At 42.0% G+C, this 12879-nt stretch overlaps 1 long non-coding RNA gene across 2 annotated transcripts in view; it reads right to left on the minus strand.

Moving 5' to 3' along the window:
• Positions 1–12879, minus strand: part of LOC116222128 — a 96741-nt gene that overhangs the window by 26577 nt on the left and 57285 nt on the right. For both annotated transcript variants that reach the window (XR_004164480.2, XR_004164481.2), the window contains one exon: positions 990–1233. This is a non-coding gene — a long non-coding RNA (uncharacterized LOC116222128). The remainder of the gene's footprint in view (positions 1–989; positions 1234–12879) is intronic.

Below are 12879 nucleotides of genomic sequence, written 5' to 3' on the forward strand. Positions count from 1 at the left end.
TTCTCACAAGGGGAGTGATCACACCATCACTACCACTAACTAGTGGCATTTCAGGATATAATAAAGGCAAGGCTACAGTATTTATTGGGAAAATAACGCTACAAGAACACAGATGCACGCACGTAGGCGCGCGCACACACACACACACACACACACACTATACGAATGAAGTCTCAAAGGACAATCCTTGTGAGAGTTCAGTAGATAAGAAGACGTCAGGTGTGATTCCTAGATGATGGACACCCTAAGTAAACTTGACATCTGTCGCCACTAGGGGCCGTGCTAACAACAATAAAAATGTAGCCAATTGTTACTGTGTAATGGCAATTTATTTAATGGAAAGATCTAATAAGGGTCCAATAATGAAAAGTGACAAATGTATCAAAGTCATTCCCCCCCGAAGATATTCTGTTACGATTTGTTGCTGAATGATGCTGTGCGTATCCTACAAAAGTTACTTCTAATTCGTAAGCAATGGCTCGCAGAAAGAAACTCCCGGTAGCGGGAAGATAAGTTAAAATAAAAGTAAGCTGGGTCAGTCGTAAAGAGCTCGTTTAGATTTATTTTTTTACTTTATATTTTAATGCGACAAGTAGTCGTACGTGGACAATATGTTTAATCTATAATTTGTGATGGAAAACAGGGTAACTCATGCGAAACATCCTCACCACTAAGCCTATGAATCTTGACTAAGCAACACGGCTCCATAAAATATAGGTTTCAACATGAAAAAGAAAGTTATTAAAAATAACGACCACTAATGTAACATGCCCGTACAAATCTAAACGATGTACAGCGGCGATCCTTAACTGTAGCCTAAATGGCGAAGCACCGGTGTAGCCCGCACGTCTATCAAAACTAATGTGCTCCAAATAGTAGCCTACGGTGATACTACACAGCACCAGGAAGCTCAAACGACCAAATACCCAACACGCATGTATGCTTTCTGTCCACCCTCTGAAAACACTCTTGCCGGTACAGACACTTACGCTTCAGTTGGGAGTTGTCCTTATCGTGGGTTGATTGGCAGAACGATGTATCCCACCAGTGTTAGAAGTGTGCCGTCAAGCCCCGCTGACGGTTTTTCCGGCGAGATCTGAAACTACTGTACTCTCCCCGGGCACCCTGTTCTCATGCCTCCCTGGCTCGCTGGCTTCCCGGGGCAGCATAGCTCCGACACCAGCATACAGCCGCTCAGTCTTCTCGCTTAACGTTAGTCTTTGGTCGCCAGCCCTGGAACAAGAAAAGCCGTTTATGGCGACACACAATCTGAAAAGGGGCCGATTTTGAAAAAAAAGAGAGAGAAGAAGAATGCATCAAGAACAACAAAAGTCAGTTATACCAAGTCTACCACCCCCCGTCAAACATAATGAGAAGAAAAGGCTTTATATTTTTCAGTGGGTAGTCAAAGATAATTTGAAGCCATTGTTTCTGGTACAGATGGTTCTTTTAATACAATAACACTGCTCTTTGTGACTACTACCCACAATAAAAATCTAAAGCGTTCTCCTGAATAACCATTTTGTTCTCCCTTGTATGCGACCAACAAAAGCTGCCGTGAGGTAATGGGTTCGGGTTATTGAAAGCCAAAGAATGGGGATTTGATAAAGATTTTTTTCCTTTGTAGACACACTGCAGTATTACTAACAACTTGCACGCTCATTTCACTTGACATTATTATTATTATTATTATTATTCGTTTACGATTCGTTTATTATAAGGGACATATTTGTATTTATTGTGTAGTCAGTAAATATGGCCCTTCCAAGAAAAGTCAAAGCCCAAATAAGAACAAATGCATCAGTATAATTTACTGAAGAATTACTGATGCAGCGACTTTTACCTACTGGACAGAAATTTGACATAAGATGATATATAATGAATACAAATGTCTGGATTTAAGAATGCACTGTGGCATTAAAGTCTCAAAGCAGCTCTGTTTTTCTCCTATGTATTTCATTCATCATTCTTCAGTAGCATAACATGAAGGCATTAGTCTTTTGCTAAACATGGTCGAGGGACAGGGCCTTATGGAGTTACTGGGAATCACTATTCAGCTGGCTGCTGATGCTATTTGTAATTAAGCTAAGAAAGTAAGCAGGCGCTACCAGGAGGTTTTCAGTTACAAGCATTCAATTTGCCTCTGGTTCTGTACTTGTAAATAAGATATGGGTAATCAATAAAGTGCTTAAGAGCAACAGAAAGACTTTGCAGGTTTGCCCAAACAAAGCATATTGTGTGTCGGCCTTCATTAGAGGCAAATTTAGGCTCCATGTCACCTAGACTTTGGACTTGGCCTGAGTGGAGGTCTTTATCCATTGTGACAGAGAGCAGGAGGAAAAAGGGCCGAGCAGGAAGACAAAAGATTCCAACAGGGAAAGTTGTTAGTCACTAGCTCTGTGTTTGTCTACCTTTCTGTAGGAATTACTGGCTTCCACCACCTTCGTATAGCTCCATAGTGACAGTAATCCAGTGCACTGGCTGGAGAGCTTTGTCTTCTCGTAGAACATGGTTCACTGTTAATCTCCAAAGTGCATTGACAAAAGAGAAGTAATAATGGCTTCAATCAAAACACTACCCCTTCTAATTAGCTTTCGAGGTGCTCCTCGTGCAAGGAGGGAGTTGAACAGTTTATTCGGAGGAAGTCCAATAACCACAACAAAAACAGCAATCAGTTGATAGGATTATAACAGTGAAGTGACGGTGAAAAAAAAATATGATGGCGCTTTTTAAATCTCGCACTGCAACAGTAATCTGGAAGTGTTTCATCTTTCTTCCCTTACCCCAAAACTCACTTTCAAAGCACTCTCTTTTCCTTGAAAAAGTCAAAGAAAAGTATCCTGGCTTTAAGTATTATTGTGAAGAGGATTAACAGATTTATTGTTAGTAATATGCTTTGCCACAGATCGCTTTATTAATTTGATCGGGGAGCCCAAAATCAAAGTCAAACGAATTATACAATGGATGTCTGAAATGATTTTTAATTAAATTGTTGGGTGATAAAAAATACATGGAAAAATGACAGTCAGTGTAGTAACGTGTTATTTCCCAGTCACACACACACACACACACACACACACACAAACACACTCATAGATAAGTTGAGGGTCACTTTTAAGTGTATTCCACGAGGCTCAATGCTAATGTGCTCCAGATGAAACTGGACATTCATATCCGCAACACAATTCACTCATTTCCATATGCATGAGCACCCCTTCCCCCCCACCCCCCGCTCTCTCTCCCTCTCTCCCTCTATCTCTCTCTCTCAGTCCTGCCCACCCCCCCTCCACCCCCTGCCTGTGTTTACTCCGCACAAGCGTGGTCTAATGGGAGGATGGCACCCCGGGACCCCTGCGCTGTTCTCTCGTGGGCCGCACTGAATCTCTAATCAATGGGGAGCGTCGCGGGGTCAGAGACCCGTCAGTCACTGTCACCGAGTGATCTCCTCCTGCCTGCGCTCCACCGCGGGATTGACGGAGAGCGAAGGGATTCACCCGTACCACGCAGCAGCCAGCCAGCGCAGGAGACACCCAGGGGCCCCAGAGGGACTGTCCCCTCATCACAGCGAGGAAGAGGAGGAAGAGGAGGCCACCCCTTCACCATCTCCCTGTGCACATGAGGCCTTCTCAACGGGCACACAGAGTAAACAACAAACATGTTTCAGAGACGGGAGGGTTTCTTTTTTAAACGTACCAAGTTTGACCCATTTTAGTTGTAATTGGTGGTTCCTGCGTGAAGCGTGCTGAGGCTAATTGTGGTGTATGTGTGTGAGGTGTCAGGTAAAAATAGTTTCCAGGGAGTTTAGAATCAGTTTGGAATGGTGCCTAAATGAATGAGACGTATGGTGGTCATTTATATGCTGCTTACCTTACTCTACTCTCTGTCTGAAAAAATCTGAATTATGACTTTGATAGAGCATAGAGTCGGTTATAGTAATGTTCTGTATTAAAGTGTTTATATTTATTTATGATATTACAGAATTACAATAGGTCTGTTGGTCATTGAATCATCTTGAAATACAAAATGTAAAGGCAAAGGGATGCTAACTCTAACAAAAAAAAAAAATACTTTCATTAATCTATATGTGCCCATGTACCCGTTAATTTAACACATTGTGTGTATCTCTGAGGGCCAGGTAGGGTCATTGTGTGACAATGCATAACATATCATTTCTTTCTCTCACTCCCCATGCAGAGGATGAGTTTGACCTAAACTAATAAAAGAAGAAACATTTCTCAATTCATTACCACCTTTTGTAGATGTGCAGTCTCTGTAATGTACAGCAATATGACCCATCGCTCACCCTGATCACATCCACATCCTCCCCCCAAGTCTACGATTCTAAAAATCCATTAATGTTTGCTCTTTTTGCGTTCAAATATGGCTTTTTCAAGAGTTTAATTAAAACAGCCCTCCATTTATCAGCACAAACGTGGAGGAAAGGAGGAAAAACAGGCTGTCCAACTTCCAGCACTGCACAAAAGACCTGATTACAAATCGGCAGCAGAGTAAATAGGGAACAAAGAACATATGTCTTATATTTGCACATCTTCTTGCGCTTCAGTTCAGCTCAATTAAAAAGAATCTGACAGGAAAATATGGAGAGCAAAGCCTTAGGTTAGCATGGATTCTTAGCCTGCAAACACAGCAGGTTTAACTATTAACACACACATTTTTATTGCTGCCTGCACATGAGTCACCACACAGTAAATAACCTACTAATAATATTGTAGGTCACATGGTAGGTCCAGTATTGTGCGACATGTAACATCATAACACAAGAACAACATGTTAGTCTTTCACATTCTTCAAACATAAAGAGTCAGGTAGTGTGTGAACAATGCCAAAAACAAAAGAGATATGCAAATATCAGTACTATCTTTGACATCCGGCTCAGCGTGTATGTTGTAAAAACACATTTTCAGTCGATGTTCTTATTAAATCCATGTGTAGAATCATGTGTTGCTATGTGCAAATCCAATCAAGCAGTCATCCTTCACATATCCTAAACAGCTTACACAACAGCTGAAGCCTTTCATCACAGCATTATATATGCTTGACCTCCTAAGATTGATATGGTCACTGGTTTGCTTCAGTTTACTATGATACACTACTATGAATACTAATTTATAAATATAAATATAAATATAAATATACAATATAGTTTCATCTTCACTTCATTTTATTTGGGGAACTTGTGACACGACGGATATAAGAGACAACAATTGTAATAAACTATCTACAAGAAATACAGCCAATAAAAACACACTTTGCTATGAAATGTTTGCTTCAATCCCAACATTAACTAACCTGCATCTCAATGAACCAAAGAGCAGAAGATGAGACTATAAGCCAAATGATGTCATCTACAAATGCCATGGGGGAGAATCTGCAAACAGCGGTGACATACAGAAAGACCTCACATGGACAGTGGCCATGTACCAACAATCACACTGAATAGATAGCAGAGTCCCATTAGATACCAGAATACCTGCTCACCATAATACCCATAATAGATCCAGCCAAAGTGGCAAAACCGTTGATGCGCTGTCACAGTGCTTACTAGACAGTTATTCTCACCACTAGACATACCAGTGGATTTTGTTTACCGGCCAATTTGAATTAAAATAAAGCTTTGCTTCTGCTGACTGCACATCATTATCCACCAGACTATAATCCCGCCAGCAAATCCTATAGCTTCCAGATCTAGCCCCTTTTGTTTGGGATTACTGAAAGCTTAGCCTATAACAAAGAGAAATGAGGCGTTCTCCTCATCCCCTGTAATTAAGTGTGGAGAGTAATTTAGAATCAAACCAAGACACCTATAAGCATCATACTGTGGGATGATACCTCTAAGACTCCCTTGACATGCCTAGCTGTGAGTGATAGCTTGTAGTGTACCGGAGGAACATGACCGAATGATTATCTCTCAGTTACTCGCTCAGGTTTGGCCAGGCCTTGAACCACAGGTTCATTTTCCATACAGACAGGTAATGAGATAATCAGTGCTCTACACTAGCAAGCAGATACAGCTACGTTGGACTACCACCTCAGTCATCAGATCCGTTTACTGGAGATCACACAAACAGTGATCCCAAAACCATAGCAAATGTTTTCTTGTTTAGGATGTTCTCATGGCAACGCCTACGCACAAGGCCCACAAGCCTAACATGTGACACTCGCCTTGTCATCATTACTGAACTGCGCTGGCCGTTTCTGCATGGGAATCTCTTCTCCAGACTCCAGATCTGCACTGGAAACCAACCGTATCTTAAAACTATAAAAGTCTAACTGTGTACCTTTTAGATACTGAAAACCCCTACTGTCTGCCTGAACTGAAATGCACCTAATAAGCAGGGCATGAGTCTGAGGGTCTTTATTGGACAGACCGGGGCCTGTCCTGTCGGCTGTCCCGCATCTACCGGCCTAGCTGGCAACCGGGCCACTGGGCTACAGTGGCCCGGACAGACCCAGTCCATCCGTCCTGGCCAGAAGGAGATAGACGTAACCCCCAGACAGCGGCTCCTGGAAGAGCTTCTGAAGGGCTGAGCTGCTGCCTTTGATAGAGGTGGAAAAGCTTTGTTTTGATGGCAGTCCAGAGCACTGGATCAATACGGCTATCTTGTGGTGGACTTTGCAAAAGCAGAGGGAATCTGGAAAAATAAAGACCAGTCCCTGGTGGATGTGAAAATCAATTCTTTTTTTGGTCTCCATGAAAGGGCCGACAATAAGATTGGCTGGCACTTATTCCACAGATCAAGTGACAAATATACCACAGCTCTTTCAGACAGACAGAATGGGAGACATTTGTGATGTTTATTACTACGGCGATAAAAAATGTCTTCTCTGTTCTTGGAAGTCATTTTAAATGTATAAAGAAAAAATATATATTTTTTACTCAATTTACTGGTATTTCAATTAATTCTTGATTTTTACATAAAATCCTATGCATTGAAAACACCAAAAGAGTTGAACATGGAAACACTGGATTTGAGTGAATGCCATGATACCTCAAAACTCAGAATTACGAACCAAAAGAGACAAAATCTAAAACTATACATATAAAGAATGTGAACAAAAATCTCAGTTCATACACCAATATGACAGGTTTAGAGACAGCAACAGTAAGGGAAAACCTGATCTCCAGTCACGGTGAGCAGAGTATCTCCACATTTACAGAGTGCATACAGTCATCCTCCCTCACCCCTCACCACAGGAACATCACACACTCTGTCTAATGTGGGAACACCAGGGAGGTCTCAGACAACCAAACCCCCCCTACACCAGACAAGCCGTGACTTGACACACATTTCTCCGTCCTGGGCTTTCTTCCCTCTTGTTTAAACACTAGTTGTAGAATTTCACAACTAGCCCATAAATGGCGTCGGGACCTCGGGAAGATAAATCATTGCTGTTTGCTTGGCTGTGAACAGCAAATAGAGCTCGGAGTTCTAGGAGGCCTAAGAGATGCGTTCCCAGTGGCATCTGGGTAATTGCAGCGGGATCTCCATGGGAAAGACCTGGCTTAGCCAAGTGCTCCCTTAAATGGCACAATAAAAAAACACAACACAGACGGACGGCAAGTGCATGCAACAGTTAGCAACATCTGCCTTCCCTGTGTGCTAGTGTGTCTGTGGTGAGACTGTCTGTGTGCGTCTCTCTCTCGCTGTGTGTGTGTGTGTGTGTGTGTGTGTGTGTGTGTGTGTGTGTGTGTCTGTGTGTGTGTGTCTGTGTGTGTGTGTGTGTGTGTGTGTGTGTGTGTGTGTGTGTGTGTGTGTGTGTGTGTGTGTGTGTGTGTGTGTGTGTGTGCACATTGTTAGGAAGAGAGCTATGCTGACAGCCCCTTTACCTCCCACTGTTAACATCTGTCATGCCTAATGCTGCCATGTAAGACTCCGCCACAGATACATGCTAATAGAATCATATGATCACATGCTGCCAGCTGTTATCACATTACACGTCTGTGTTTGTGTGTGCGTGTGTATGTATGTGTGCGTGTGTATGTGTGCGTGTGCATATGTGTGTGTGTGTGTGTGTGTGTGTGTGTGTGTGTGCCTCTTTGTATTGCTGTGAAGTTCAAACAAGCCGATGTCAGGGTAGATTAGTATTAATAGGGAAAGTGCTCTTTCTTGTGTTGGACATTTTACAGCAGGCACTGCTTGGATAAAACATAAGTGGAGTCCCTGCTTTCTTTGTATTGTTTAATGATATGTTTGATCTCTTCCTCTACGCCTGGGAAGTGAAATAATGGTGCTACTGGGTCATTCCTCCAGTGTTATTTCCCATAATGCATAACCCGGAATGTTTTTCTGATCATTTTACACCCAGCATGGGCTCTCAGCGATGAAGAATTTATTTTTTATTTTGATGAAAGCAAGGTCTTATTTGGATACCCTTTTAATAAATTACAGAAATTCCCATCACAAATGCTTCTACAAATGTTTTTTTTTTTTTTTTTCTGAGACGAAAACTGCCGTTGGTTCAACATAACAGCATTCCTTTTCTTGGAGAAACAAACATGTTTTGTTGGGGGTAGCTCTCTCCCCAGTGAAGCGGTTCTGATTCGAGAGCGATATGTCATGGAGAAGAACAATGACATCTGTCCATCTCAGAGGTGTTGGGGCCTCCACTGACACACATCCAAGGCCCAGGCTCGTAAGGACTACCCCAATTCCCCCATTGATGTTTGTGCAAAATCAATAAAAATGATCTTGAAGTCCATTCGCCATTTGGCAGCTCCATCTTGTGACTTCTTCTTTAGAATATACGGCCCATACTGTACAATGGGTTAGCCAGCCGCATGTAATTTGTCAAGCTAATCTGTGGCATTCTTACATTGATTTTTTTTTCCCTTTCCTGACTCTTTAGCCCTCTAGTCATTACAGGCACAAAAACTAACTTAATCATACGGTGTGTTAATGCATGGGTCACAATAACGTCCATTTTCTTGCCCTCTGGTAATTTCAGTCTTTCTTGAGCTTTTCTCTGAAATCGTTTTTTTATAGGTCAGAGTCCCTGAACTTCTGAAGATGGATTTGGTCCACTGTGTGAGCACTCTCTTTCTTCCCTTTTTCATTGGTTACAAATTACAATTCTGAAAATTCCACAATAAACGTCCACACAGTTTAAAGAATGAATTTTCACATTTATTCACGTGTAATTTATATACTAAGAATAAAATAATAAAATAATTTTGGAAATAAAAAAAATCTTAACAATGCTAAAGTATCAATGATCTAAAACATTTTATGCACTCATCAAATATAACAAATACACGTACGTAAACATAACACTCTACCTGGTTTAAAAGTCAAAACATGCCGTACAGTTATCATCCTATTTCATGAATGTAGGTCCATCTCTTTCTCCCCCCCTCTCTCTACTGATTTACAGGGAGATGGTTTTAAATGGGAGCACCAGGCAGAGCCGCTCCGGCTATATGCACTGCATTTCCTGTTTGCTCATGTTTGAGTAGCTGTTGACTGTAGATATCTGGGGACATTACACAAAGTGCCTGCATAGATAGCGTCCCATACAATGCCTCTCTGCAGAGCGTGACAATGTGCCATGCCCTTAAACCCATTACAAAATAAGGCATTACATTCCACCTCACCATCACCATTCCTGGTGCTGTGTTCACGATTCCAGAAAACCCCAATAGGGAATGTCGTTACTATCTGGCATCTTATTAAATAATCCTGGCATATCCGCTACAAGTGTGTTGCTGCATGCTTTTGAATCTGTGTTTGTGTTGTTTGCCAAAAAAGTATCATTTACACCAAAGCTCTCAAGGCAGAGGGGGAGAGAGACAGAGAGAGAGAAAAACAGAGTCTCTTGTGGCATGTGTGTCACCCTCTCTATCCTAAAGCCCTTACCCCTCACACGCTTATCTGGCTCAGTCAAATGTATTTCTTATCAAAAAAAATAAGTGAGGGGAGCCGTCTGACAATACGCCGTTATCAAATTTCTTCAGCCGAGTCCCGATGTCATTCAGGAGTCAGATGGTCCCTGCTTTGATTGATGGATGGGCTTCCTAACAAAATAAGGAAAAAAAAAAAAAAACCTGGGATCAACAGCTTTGCACCTCACTCCCCATCGGAGACTCGACCAAAACATTCCGCCATAACAAAGGCAGGATTACGGATGCATTAGCTCTCCATCGACCAACGGGCCTCCTAGTCCTGTCAATACTTTGCACATAATAACCTGAAGCCACGATAAGGAAACAAAGGACTGGGGGAGATAGGAGTGGGCAAAGGAAAATAAATCAATGGGAAACAGGGGGTGGAGGGGCAAAGTTTTCTCAAAGACGCACTGTCAAACTGAGGGAAGAATTTTCAGGCGAATTGGCCGGATAATGGCCTCTGACACGTGGACAATGAGCCCTACAGGCCCATCAGAGCTCAGTGGCCCCAGAGGCCCCCGATAGGCCCAGATAAGAGGAGCGAGGTGAGTGTCCACTCAGCCAGGCACGAGGGCCCCGGCGCGCTGGGCTTGAGCTGGACAGGGCTGGGCTTTCTCTCCGTGTGTCTGCGTGCGTCCCGAACCCCCTGCACCGCGCATCTCCTCGTCTTCAGCCTCCTCCTAAGTGCACGTCTGCGGAGCCGGCGCTTCTCTGGTGCATTTTCACACAAGGCTTTCAATTACCACATTAATCCCGCTCATTCGAACAGGCCAGCAGCGGTGGCGGCGACGACGGCGGTGGCGGTGGCGGCGGAGGGAAATATGTGCACAGGCTTGGATGCACCTCTGAAATGCCCTCAGGACGCGTATCGCACATTTGGTCCCATTTTAGGGAAATGGAAGGAATCTTGGCTGAAGAGAAATTTAACCAGCATGCATGGACAGCATATTTGACAGGAGTTCAATAAATTTGTTCATGTGGTTAGGAGATTTTTTTTTTTTTTTTTATTGACAGGTGCCGTAAATGTAGCATTAGTCTGTAAACAGCATAGGACTCATGAGAGAGAGAGCAGAGTCTTCCCATCCCCTGCTTCAAGCATCTTTACGAGGCACTTCTCAAAACCGTGGAGGGTCGAGCCATACACTGAATGAAGGTGGCCCAGGGTAATTGTTTCAGCGCTCCTAATTAATTAATTTCCCCCTCCCCCTTTTGCCACCCTGGTTGTAGTGTTCACGTGGCGAATCTGAGTGAGAGAAACACAGGTATTAATAAATTATTTTAAAAAAGAGGCAGAAGAAGAGAGAGAGAGGGGAGGGGGGGGGAGGGGGGCAGGCGCTGGAAAATTAATGCAGAATGAGAAAAGAGGCGCCACTTGTTCTGTCAGCAGAGGGCTGACATACAAAGACACAATAAACCTTGGAACAAACAGTCACTTAAAAAACTAGCCAAGAAACAGTGAGCAAATTCAATTACAGAAGTAATTAGAAGATATAGGGCGAGTCTGCCTTTTGGGACTGCGCCAGAAAACATGAATTAATAAGAGTGAATAGGAGGAGGCCGGTGTAGTAATTAAGAGGCAATCACCTATGTCAATGAATACCTAAAAACAGGATGGAAAACTATTAATTCAGTGATCAAAAATATTTTTAAGATGATTAATGTAGCAAATTCATTTAAAAAGACTAATTTCCGTAAAGATAGCAAGACAATTGCACATAATGTGCCCCTTCTGGCATTTATATTGCTAATTAAATTTTGATAATTTGCTGAGGCATTTTTCAAATTATCTGTTAAACAGCAAAGGCAGCATTTGCTAAATATTGTCTCTGCTGCACTGAACTGCGCTTCCCAGCGCAGGCCAAGCTCATATATGGAAGGCCTGCGCTGAACATTCAAAGCACATGGCTGAGAACTTCATGGTTTTTTACTCAAACACTTATCAGTCCTTCTTTCCCTGAAACAATGACAGCAATTAAATGACTTGATAAGAGTAAAATAAATAATTTTCCCCGAGTAACCTCCCATGAGGGAGCTATCATCCATGGCTGATAAATATTGTATCAGTTTAATGCATTTGTAAAGTAATTAAACCATTTACTGAAAACACTGAACTCTGAGGAGATGAAAAGCTCAGAGAAAATAAAGAGGTAATAGATAGGGAAAATGAAAATTGAATGAGTTGTTCTTAAAGAATTTGGTAAACAACATGCAGAACTAAAAGCCCTCTTATTTAAAGCATTAAATGTTTTCAGAATGCTCACTGTTAATAGGAATATTATGAATCAAACGCATTTAGTAAGTTTAATTCATTTGTGTTAATTACATTTTAAAAGAGTCCAAATGTGTGCAGAAACATAAACAGGGTTAGGCGGTAAATATGTGGAATGTTTTATTTTAACAACAATTATCACTTGCACCAGAAGGGATTACATTTATAATATATATTTTTTAATCATCTGACAGAAGCTTTATGAAGGCCCTGATGTTCCACATTTTCTGAAATAAATGACTTTTTATCAGCTGTGATTTTCTGAAATAAAATTTAAATAACATTTATCATATTTTCATTTCTGAAGAGGGGAAAAAAATGGATACTAAATAACGTCCGTGCCAATCTGAATTTTAAGTTTAAGATCTCGAAAGGGATTAGTTTATTCTTTCTTTCGCCCCAAATAGGGAGATTTTCCCATACACAAAAAATTAACATATTCATATGAGTTTTGCCGTCCACGCCATTCTACAAGAGATACGAGGGTCCAAATTCCACTTAATATAATCTGCAGATCGGGACGCATAAAAGACCAATTGCCTGAGGGGCCTGGATAACACTAATATGCTTTCAAAATTTCAGTGAAATACGAGTTCCATATTTACACCATGAGGTATATCATTTACTGCAGGGCCACAGAGAGCAGAGGGGGACCGGACACAGACTGCTGCGGCAGGGGTCTTATCATCTGCACTCCAACCTCAAT

This window comes from Clupea harengus, chromosome 10, assembly GCF_900700415.2.
Source record: "Clupea harengus chromosome 10, Ch_v2.0.2, whole genome shotgun sequence".
In the NCBI taxonomy this organism is placed as follows: Eukaryota; Metazoa; Chordata; class Actinopteri; order Clupeiformes; family Clupeidae; genus Clupea; species Clupea harengus.